This window comes from Mobula birostris, chromosome 26 (genome assembly GCF_030028105.1).
Source record: "Mobula birostris isolate sMobBir1 chromosome 26, sMobBir1.hap1, whole genome shotgun sequence".
Taxonomy (NCBI): domain Eukaryota; kingdom Metazoa; phylum Chordata; class Chondrichthyes; order Myliobatiformes; family Myliobatidae; genus Mobula; species Mobula birostris.
Window position 1 is genome coordinate 496565 of NC_092395.1, and position 12108 is coordinate 508672.

At 47.2% G+C, this 12108-nt stretch overlaps 1 protein-coding gene across 2 annotated transcripts in view; it reads right to left on the reverse strand.

Annotated features, from left to right (window-relative positions):
- ncanb (neurocan b) overlaps positions 1 to 12108 on the reverse strand; it is a 345873-nt gene that overhangs the window by 330377 nt on the left and 3388 nt on the right. For both annotated transcript variants that reach the window (XM_072244299.1, XM_072244300.1), the window contains exon 2: positions 11637 to 11742. The gene's annotated coding sequence lies outside the window, so the exon portion shown is untranslated. The remainder of the gene's footprint in view (positions 1 to 11636; positions 11743 to 12108) is intronic.

Genomic DNA, 12108 nt, shown 5'->3' on the forward strand with positions numbered 1-12108 from the left:
GGTTATTTGGTTAGAGAAGGAGAGGACAAGACAAGGGAGTTGGTTATCTGGTGGGAATGGGTTAGGAGGGCAAGGGATTGGGTTATTTGGTGGGAGAGGGAGAGGACAAGACAGGGGAGTAGGTTATCTGGTGGGATTGGTAAATGAAGACGGGAAGTGGGTTAACTGGTTGGATTTAGAAAGGAGGACAGGGAGTAGGTAATCTGGTGGGAGAGGGAGTGGAGGACAGGAGAGTGGGTTATCTGGTGGGATTGGAAAATGAGGTCAGGAGACTGAGCTATCTGGAACTGCTGACTGATTTACGTACTCTGCAGAATGGTGGCCTTCTCTGCACACACTTGCTTTCACTGGAGTAGAGGAGGTTACACTGGGAGCACCAAATATAGTAAAAGGAGCTGGAGTAGGCGCCCCTGAATCTCTGCCTCACCTGGAAGAACCATTTGGTTGGTAGTGAGGGAGAAGGTGCAGGGACCAGTGTTGCAAGGAATATGCAACACTGGGGCCAGGGACGGATAGTGGGGAGGAACAAATGGACCACGCTGTCAGAAGAGAGTGGTACCTGCAGAAATCAGAGACAGGGAGTGACTGGGGCTGGATCACATGGGAACTGGTGAGAATTGCAATGGAAAATATGTTGGGTGTGGAGGCTGCCAGGCGAAATATTGGTAGAATGGACAAATTAGCAATTTGTGCACATTGATAAAAGGAATAAAGACATAGACTATTTACTCAGAGGGACTTGGGAGTCCATGTACAGGATTCCCCAAAGGTTAACTTGCAGGTTTATTTGATGGCAAGGAAAGCATATGCAATGTTAGCATTCATTTCACGAGGACTATACCATAACAGCAAGGGTGTGATGCTGAGGGTTTATAAGGCATTGCTCAGATTCACAAGAATGATTCTTGGAGTGAAAGGGTTCATGCATGAGGATCATTTGATGGCTTTGGGTATGTATTTGCTGGAGTTTAGAAGAGCGAGGGGCAATATTTTTAATACCTAATGAATATTGAAAGACCTTGACAGTGGATGTGGAGAGGATGTTTCCTGTAATGGGTGAGTCTATGACCAGAGGGTACAGCCTCAGAATAGAGGGACACCTGTTCATAGCAGAGATAAGGAGGAATTTCTATAGCCAGAGGGTGGTGAATCTGTGGAATTCATTGCCACAGATGGCTGTGGAGGTCAAGACATTGGGTATATTTAAAACAGAAATTGATAGGTTCTTGATTAGTCAGGGTGTCAAAGATTATGGGAAGAAGGCAGGAGAATGGGGTTGAAAGGGAACATAAATCAGCCATGATGGAATGGCAGAGCAAACTCGATGGGCCAAGTGGCCTAATTCTGCACATTTTTTTTTTACAATACAGCAAAAGTTTAGTTACACAGAAAATACACAAAGTACAAACATTAAGACAGTGAATAATTTCAAATTAAAATATGATTATTACTGTCTATAAAATAGTCATTTCCCTGGTCCTAAGTCTTATGGTCTAATGGTGAAGCTGTTAATGGACACAGCAACAAGCCCAGGTACTTTTAGACTGAATGATTGTACAACAATGGATGATGAGATTTAGCTGAGGTGTACTCCATATGGATAGCATGTTGGAGAATTCTTTCATATCATGAAAACAGTCGTACAGTTTTAATTCCCAACTCAGGTAACCCAGTTTTACTGAAAAATATTGCCGATTAGTGACCAGTCACACGGGACTGATTATTTTAAGAAGGCTTCTGTCTGGAGATACTGGGGGTGAGAACATGGACCGAGACACAGCCACAACTGCTATACCATCCCCCTGGGTGGTGTGACAGTGCTGTACAACGAACAGAGATAAAACTAACCATGCCTCTGATGCAATTATATCAATTAGTCCTGAGTGCAGTGGTAGAGTCATATTCAGTCTGCAGCTACAACACACAAACCAATTAACAAACACAACAGTATCCACTGTGACTTCCTCAGCCTCACTCTAAAACTGACTTCTCTTTACCCAAGTACCGGGGTTCCATCTCAATCACCTCTGCTTCCTTCTTCCTCTCCGATTCTCCCCCCACCCCCGACCACTCTTCCTGCTCTGGTCCAATTTTGTCTCACTTGGTTCATCCTCAATGCCTTGGGAGATTTGACAGTTTCTGGAGCATTGCCAGGTCAGAGAGGAGGGAACACAGCAGGTCTATGCATTCTCAGATCTCTCACTGTATGTCACTCCATCGGCAGGTCAGGGAGGAGGGAACACAGGTGATCTATGCATTCTCAGATCTCTCACTGTACGTCACTCCTGTCCCACTGCACCCAACACCCCTCCCCCCACATCATAACCTCCTTCACCCTACTAATGCATCGATCCTGGGCCTAACACATTAATGCAGCCATGAAGAAGGCACACTGGCAGCTCTACTGTGTGAGGAGTTTCAGGAGATTTGGCATGTCAGCCAATGCTCCAGCAAATTTCTACAGATGGACCGTGCATCACTTTCTGGTATGGAGGCTGCAAAGTACAGGATTATAAAGGCTGCAAGAGGGCTGTAGGTTCAGTTAGCTTCAAAACAGGCACAAACCGTCCCCACCATTGTGGTCTTCTTCAAAAGAGGCGGCAACTCAAGAAGGCAGCATCCATCATCAAGGGCTCTCACCATCCGGGGCAGCATCCATCATCAAGGATTCTCATCATCCCGGACATGCCCTCTTTCAAGTCAAGTCAAGTCAAGTTTATTGTCATTTTCGACCATAAGCTGCTGGTACAGTTCACAGTAAAAATGAAACATCGTTCCTCCAGGACCCTAGTGCTACAGGAAACAACACAAAACTACACTAGACTATGTGAGACAGCACAAGGCTACACTAGACTACGTAAAAACATTAAAACTGCACTAGACTACAGACCTGCACAGGAGTACATAAAGTGCACAAAACAGTGCAGGGCAGTACAATAGTTAATAAACAAGACAATAGGCACTTCTCATTACTACCATCAGGGAGGAGATACAGGAACTTGAAGATCCACAAGAAACAGCTTCTTCCCCTCCACCATTAGTTTTCTGAACAGTCCATGAACTCAACCTCATTCCTTTTTTGCACTGATTTTTATTTTATAACTGTGAGATTTTTCTGTCTTTTCTCAGTACTGCTGCTGCAAAACAACAATTTTCACATCATCTAAGTCAATGATAAAAGACCTGATCCTGGCTCCAATTTCCTCCTCCTTTCTGAGTTTATCCAGTTCCCACTGGAATATTTCTCTGCTCCTCTCACTGGGAGTAGGTTACCAGTCTCACTGCTTTCTGCATGAACACCCTGCTCCAGGGATCCGCTGTGGATCTGCCTGTATGAGCAACCATGGCTTCTGCCTTCCCACTATGTTTAAACATTGAGTGACTAAGACGACGCATTTCTCACAGGAGTTTGGGGGCCGAGCTGTCACCTGAGTGAAATGGACTGAGAGGTTGGGGGGAGGACAGAGGATAGGTTAGAAAGGTGCAGAGGATAGGAGGAAATTCTTCATTCGTAGCATTGTGAATTTTCAGAATTCCCTCTGACGGGCATCTGGGGCATGTATGGATATTGATTACATACAAGGAAAAGGTCAATCAATTTTTTGGCCATTTAAGGAATCAGAGGGCCTGGAGATTAGTCAGTGAAACGGACAAGGCACAAGACTGACTGTGGTCTCACTGGATGCTGTGACAGGTGATGGACTCTTGTTCGTTATGTCTAATTGAACATAGATGTAGACTGACTAACCTGATAGAACACAGAACATAGAACAGTGCAGACCCTTTGGCTCATGATGTTGTGCCAACCTTTTCACCTGCTCCAAGATCAATCTAACCCTTCCCTCCTACATAGCCCTCCATTTTTTTTCATCCAAGTGTCTTTCTAAGAGTGCCTTAAATGTCCCTAAAGTATCTGCCTCCATCACCACCCCTGGCATTCCACACACCCAGCATGCTCTAAAGAACCTACCCCAGAAATCCCCCCTACACTTGCAGGTTTAATAGAGCTGCAATATTACCTCGCAGCTATTGAACTCAGTCCCCAACTAATGAAGGCCAACACACTATACTCCATCCTAATACCCCTCTCAAATTGCAAGGCAGCTTTGAGAGATCTTTGGACATGGATCGCGAGATCCCTCTATTCCTCCACACTGCTGAGATGCCTGTCATTAGCCCTGTATTCTACCTTCAAAACCAACGTTCCAAAGTGAATCACTTCACACTTTTCCAGATTAAACTCCATCTGCACTTCTCAGCCCAGTTCTGCATCCTATCAATGTCCTTTTGCGACCTGTGACAATCCTCTACATTATCCACAACTCCACCAACCTTTGTGTCATCTGCAAACTTACTAATCCATCTTCCTACTTCCTCAACCAACTCATTTGTAAAAATCACGAAAAGCAGGGGTCACAGAACAGATCCCTGTGGAACACCACTGGTCACCAGCCTCCAGGCAGAATATACTCCATCTATAACCACCTATTCTTCTGTGGGCAAACCAATTCCAAATCCACACAGCCATGACTTTAATTACCGCAGTGCTGAACATGTTTCACAGCTGTGGACTCGTTTTTGGACAACTTTGCAGTTCATGGTCCATGTGTTTCTGGTTACTCTTTTTTTTGCTATTTGCACAATTTGATTGAGACACGTTGGTGCAGAACAGGCTCTGTGGCTGAAGCCTGCAGTCATTGACACAACTCTAAACTGAACTTACTCAGTGGCTATTACTCCCAAATGGTTTTGGGGACTTGGCACTTTGATGTTTAATATTCTGTTTGTTATCTCCTCACTTTCTGCTGTTTGCACAATTTGATTTTTTTCGCATGTTGGGTGTTTGATGTTTTGTTTAAATAGGTTCATCCTGTCTCCTGTTGATGGGGGACACACACACACACACACACACACACACACGCTCCATGGTGTTTCTTTGCTTCATGGCTGCCAGCAGGAGGACAAATCTCAGGGTTGTATACTGTGTACATACTTTGATAATAAATGTCCTTTGAACTTTAAAGCAAACTTTGTTCTATCTTTCTTGATTCTAATGCTGACATTGTTTCGTGAATGTCCTGTGAGCACCTTTGCTGTGACACACATCCTGTCCAAGACACAGGGGATGATGTCTCCTGTTGATGGGACACTCCCAGGGCAGAGGTGTAACATGCAGTTTATGCATCGAAACCTGGACTCCTGCTGACTGGGAGGCCAAGAGGCGATTTCTATGTGTGAGCAGAGCAATACACGTGTTCAATGTGGACTTGGATGACGTTCCTCATGGGAAACTGATATGGAAAATTAGACTATATGGGATTTAGGGGGTGCTGGCTAATTGGACACATACTGGCTTGATGGTAGGAAATGAGGAGATGGTGAAAAATTGTTTTTCAGACTGGAGGCTCATGACTACTGGTGCACCTCAGGGGTCAGTTCAGGGCCGATTGTTATTTGTCATCTATATTAATGATTTAAATGAAAATGTACAAGGCATGGTTAGTGGGTCTGCAGATGACTTGAAAAAGAAAGGTGCCATCAACAGTGAAGATGGTAATCAGGGTTTACAGAGGGATCTAGATCAGCTGGGGAAGTGGGCCGAGGAATAGCAGATGAAGTTTAATTTGGATGTGCATCTTGGGATGACAATTAAGGGTAGGACTTTCACAATGAATGTGTGATTTCAAAATCCCTTATATTGACTGCAATTCCTGAGGGCAGAAGGCTTAGATGGGGTGAAACTTGTTAGGTGTGTTCAGGAAGGATTCCTGTCAAAATATGTGAACAGGCTAACTAGAGGTGAGGGCATATTGGATTGCTACTCAGTGATGAACCAGGTCAGGTGATAGATCTCTCACTGGGTGAGCATTTCAGAGACAGTAACCACAACTCCCTCCCCTTTACCATAGTCTCAGACAAGGATAGGAGCAGACAGTATGGAAAGGTATTTAATTGGGGGAGGGTAATTATGATGCTATTGGGAAGGAACCTGGAGTGCAAATTGAGAATGAATGTCCTCAGGGACAGGCACAACAGAAATGTGGAGGTTGTTTAGGGAGCTCTAGCATGGGGTTCTGGATAGGCTTGTCCAACTGAGGCAGAGAAAGGATGGTCCAGTGAAGGAATTATCGTTAACAAGAGATGTGAAACATCTAGTCAAGAGGAAGAAAGAAGCTTACTTAAAGGTTGAGGAAGCAAGGATCAGATAGAGCTACAAGGCAACTAGGAAGGAACGTAAGAATGTGTTTTGGAGAGTTAGGGGACATGGGAAGGCCTTGGTGAGTAGGATTAAGCAAAAACCAAAGGCATTCTACATGTTCGGGAAGAACATCAGAATGACTAGAGTGAGGGTAGGACCAATCGAGGATAGAAAAGGAAGCATGTGCCAGGAGTCAGAGGAGGTAGGGGAGGACCTTAGTGGATACTTTGCTTCAGTATTCACGAGTGAGAGGGAACTTGAATGTGACGACAGTGTAGAACAGGTTGATATACTGGAACATGTCGACGTTAAGAAAAAGGATGTGCTGGAACTTTGAAAAAAGTTAGGATAGATAAATGCCCAGGGCTGACAGAATATACCCCAGGTTACCACCCCTATCCTACAACACATTGAAAGAGTAGTCATGAAACAGGGTATGGAGGAGTTCTGTCCAGGCAGAGTTTTAGGTGGATAGGTGATGGGAAAGGGGAAGGGAGCTGGCTAATATTCCACAGGGAGATACTTAAAATATTTTCTTCTGTTTTCTCATTAACACAACAGACCAGGCATGACATCATTCAACCAGTTGGTCAAGTCCTCAAGACGTCTGACTCTTCTCTAATCAGCAGAGCAGAACAAGGTTGGTTTTCACTCCTTCAAAACCTGTAAATGGCTTGGCCAGGCTTCTTTCAACTTAACATTCACAGTGTGTCCCACGACATGGCTGGAATTATTAAAAGCACAACTGACTCCAATCAAAGGAGCAGTTGTTCACTGAGCGGTGAAGTGTGGAGATACGGAGAGATAGAACGCAAAGGCCCATTACTCAGACTAGGCTGTGACAATCTTGTCCACAATCTCAGCCCAAAGCAATGAAAATAATTCCACAGACTGAGGTTGAACACACACACGCAGAGACATACACACATACACACACTCACACACACATTCAGACGCACAGACACATACACACACTCACAAACATTCAGAGGTACAGACACACACTCAGGCACATACATACACACACACATACATATGCACACACAGACACACACAATCACACACAGACAGGCAAACACACATACACACACACAAACAGAGATGCACACATAGCCACACACAAACACAAACACTGGCACACATACAAACATAGAGGCAAACACACATACAGGCACATGGACACGGGGACACACACACACACAACCATTCAGCCTGATTCTACTGTTCTACAACCTTTTCCATGGTCCCATCGTATTGTCCCCCCTTCAGGAGGATGATTCTGAGAATTAAAGAGTTCATGTATGAGGAGCATTTGATGGCCTGTACTCGCTGGGGTTCAGAAGAATGCAGGGAATCTCACTGAAACCTATTGGATATTGAAAGGCCTAGATAGAGTGGACATGAAAAAGATGTTTCCCATGTTGGATTAGTCTAGGATCAGAAGGCATGGCCACAGGATAGAAGGAGATCTATTTAGAACAGAAAGAGGAAGAATTTCTTTAGTCAAAGGGTAGTGAATCTATGGAATTCATTGCCACAGATGGCTGTGGAGGCAGTCATTAAGTATATTTAAAGTGGAGGTTTTTAAGTTCTTGATTAGTCACGGTGTAAAAGGTTACGGTGAGAAGGCAGGAGAATGAGTTTGAGAAGGATAATAAATAGCCATGATGGAATTGTGGAACAGACTCAATGGGCCAAATTGCCTCATTTTGCTGCTATGTCTTATGGTCTAATGGTGTTCTGTTAAACCTTTCCTCCATTCTCCCCGAACCCCAGACCGGCCTTTCTTGGGAAATCCACTCAAATTTCTGCCTATTGCCAATTTTACTTTCCCCTTTTGGAACTCATTCTGCCCCACCACTCTGTCATTATCTGTGCCCTCTGTCAGTTCCTCCACCTTCCTGCCTGCATTGTTTGGCTCCCTAAAGGTGACACTAGGACACAGTCATTGACTGGGGATCAAGCTGGGCAGTGAGGCATTGAGGGGGACTGAACACAGGGGAGGGCAAACAGGCTTTGAGACATATCCTCAGTGGGTTCAGAGAGATTCTACATGACCAAACTCTATGACTATGGTGCAGGCAGGAGGTAAAGGTCAGGCTAGACCCCAACCTGGATGGGTTCAGCACAGGGAGATGTCCAAGAACAAGGCTTGCCTGTGCTTAGCTGAAGTAAAAAACCCGTGCTTGAGATGAGAGAAAACTGTTTGAGCAGAGGTCAAGGCACAGACTGGGAGGGTAGAGAGCCTTTCACTAGGCATTAGAGAGCAAAGTCTAATGTGAAATAGTCTGATCCAGGGGTGGTGGAAGAGACAGATACTTTAGGGACATTTAAGAGGCTCTTCCATAGGCAAATGGATGAAAGAAAAACGGAGGGCTATGTAAGAGGAGAAGGTAAGATTGATGTTAGATTGGGTTGAGCCTTAGGGCTGCAGTGTGTTGTATTGTTCCATGTTCAGCAACTATTTGCCGACCTGTTTGTTAAGTCTGACAATTAAGTAGGGGGAGAAGACCATCGGCTGAGGGCCTGCGGTCCAGGCGGGGTGGCTGGGATTGGAGAGGTAGCAACTGAGAGATGGGGCTGTTGAAGCTGGTGGTGAGAGTCGGTGGTCACAGTGCGAAATATGTTGCAACAACAGTGATGAGCTCGCTGTGTGCGCAGGGTTCCAGCAGGGAGAAAGGGGTTGCACACTTTCACTTCGGGTTCCAGGGTAATGAGATGATGTGCCGGTGGGTTTATGGATTGGGGGAACGGCTGTGCAGAAAAGCCATACGTGGATCCGGCTGCGGGAGCAACCAGGAGATCCGTAACCACTCCAGATCTGATCAACACCTCCACCCACTAACTCACCCCTCCACACCCCCAACTACCACTACGTTATCATTTCCCGTCAGTCCCCTTACAGACAGACACTCCTGTGCCTGGCATCAATTTATAGTCATAGTCATACTTTATTGATCCCAGGGGAAATTGGTTTTCGTTACAGTTGCACCATAAATAATAAATAATAATAGAAGCATAAATAGTTAAATAGTAATATGTAAATTATGCCAGTAAATTATGAAATAAGTCCAGGACCAGCCTATCGGCTCAGGGTGTCTGACCCTCCAAGGGAGGAGTTGTAAAGTTTGATGGCCACAGGCAGGAATAACTTCCTATGACGCTCTGTGCTGCATCTCGGAGGAATGAGTCTCTGACTGAACGTACTCCTGTGCCCACCCAGTACGTTATGTAGTGGATGGGAGACATTGTCCAAGATGTTATGCAAATAAAACAGCATCCTCTTTTCAGACACCACGATGAGAGAGTCCAGTTCCATCCCCACAACATCACTGGCCTTACGAATGAGTTTGTTGATTCTGTTGGTGTCTGCTACCCTCAGCCTGCTGCCCCAGCACACAAGAGCAAACATTATGGACATACAATCAATCTATGTACACAAGCTATCTTATTTATTTATTTTTAATGTGCTTACTATTATAATGCTGATAATAATAATTTCCGTTCAATCGCGACAGAAAGGCTGTTTGAAAAGACTGCTCTCCGCTCGTTGGGGAACGGGCGCAGGAATTGAAGCGGTTTTAACGGGAATCTGGAGCTGGTGTGGAGCGTTCCGGCAGCAATAGGATAATATCCGAGCTCAGGAATTGTTTGCTGTAACACGGGAGACACAGGGCAACCCCTCAGCTCCACACAACCGGTCCAAAGGGCGCTGCTGAACCGCTGTTTCTAGACAAGGGAGCACCCCGGCAGAGTTGTTGGGTTTGCACGGAATGCGAAGGGCCGCGAACCACCTCCCGTGCTTTTCCCATCCATGATGGGTGAATTTAAATGGGCATCATGTACTTACGAGTTCAGTTAATTCCGAACAACGTACACAATGAAAAGTGCAGCTCGCCATCTCTCACATCTAGCGAACGGCCGCCGATCGGAAGGAGACCGTTCCGTCTATCGAACCTCTGCTAGCTCACAGAAGAATCCTATTTCCCACTAGCTTTCCATGAACTTCAGTCTTCTCACATTCCCCATTGCTCTACAGGGAGGGGCAATTTACACAGGCCCCTTAACCCACTGAGCGGGCACCCTGTGTCCAGATGTGGTGGCAGCAGACGGTTCAGTGGACCCTCTCCACATCGGGCGGTGATCTGGTTTCCACATCTGGCGACAACAGCCAGTTCAGTGGACACTTTTCCACATCTGGCGGCGACAGCAGCCGGTAGAGCGGGCACTTGTGTCCACATCTGGTGGTAACAGCAGCCAGCTCAGCGGGCAACTTTGCCTGGCTCCGAGTCCCGCTGCACCCTGCCGGAGATGCAGGGATTCGGACACGGCGGACAGCGGCAGAAACCAGCAATGGAGATCGATCCCGGGCTAGAGAGAGGGGGTATCAAGCGAGCGGTCCGCGCTTCCTCCTCCCAGCGGCGGCATCTTTTGTTTGATACCTTAATCCCTTTGTTGCTGCCCGTTTCTCCCTCAGTCTCGTTTTCAAACCCACATCTCTTCTTTTCTCTTCCCCACATCCCTCTTCCCCTGCCACGGTTCCTTTCCCGTGTCCCGGTGTGACTCAGGACAGGTACGGGGACGAGGGTGATCCCATCATAGGTCTGACACCCCCGGCCGTACCGACACCGTAAATCATGATGACAACCCGTTCCGTTGCCAACTCTCCCCCCCCCCCTCACCACCCCCAATAAAAAACGGAGTCGTTAAGAGAAGGGACCCGGGAAGCGGTCACTTGGGCAGCGCGACCCTGGACACTGCGGAGCGCAGCTGGACAGCCGCTCAGTGACTGCCCGGTCCGGCCCCTTGCCCGGCGGCGACCTACAGAAGAATGGACTTCACATACCGAGGCTACGAGAGCCGCTGCTCTCGTCCAAGATGTTCGGGCTTCGGACCGCGCTGATCGAACCGCTCTCCCGACCAGAGCGCTGCCGATTTCTGCTGCGTGGGATCCTGCACGGGCGTGGAGGAGTGTACCGGACTTGTCCCTGCCCGACGGGGGCTGACGTGCGGCGCCTGCAGCGCGGAGACGGGACTGTGCAGGTTGATGCAGCCGGCGGCGCCGACACCCCCGGCGAACAAAGCCGGCGCCCAGTCAGTCAGAGCGCGCCCCCGCCCACGGTTCCCCGACCGGGACCGCGCTGCGCACTCCCCAGCAACCGAACAAAACCCCTCTCTGCGTTTATGTAGTGCCGCTCGATAGTGGGACAGTACAGCGGAGAAGGTAATGCACAGCAAGCTCCCACACACGGAACACGAAGGTGATGGTGGGTGTGGGGAGGGAGGCGCTGGTAAACCGCCCCAGTGATGATCCCGGAGGGGAGGGATTGTGGTGTTTCCACTCTAACCGTTCCTGGAGACATCAGGCCACGCTACTGGGGTAGGTTGCGGCGGGATCCGTCACGGAAAGAAGTGGGAGGGGGAAGCAACCTCTCACCTGGGCCAGTAGTTGCCTTCTTAACTCGGGAATGGGGGTCTGCGTGGGGAGACTCTATCTGGAGCAACACACAATTTGTCAGAGGACCCCAACTGGCGAGCAGCGTCTGTGAGGGAGAGATTCAACATTGATTAATGTCATTTCCTGTACACAAGTGTAAAGGAGAACGAAATAATTGTTACTCAGGATCCGATGCAGCACAAAAAAAAACACAAAAGAATAAAGAACACAATAACTATTTTAAAAAGCACACAATAAATATAAAACATAAGGTACCTTATATACATAGATTGATTGTACGTCCATAACGTGACTCTAGGCACAGGAGTGTCCGCACATAAGGTGATTGGTGATAAGGAGACCCTGAATTCTAATTTATATGACTTTGGGTATGTTTCGGGCACAGATTGTCAATAAGTCGCGAGGGTGAAGGGTCCCCGTGAGTACAGACTAGTCCTGGTTTAGTGTCGAG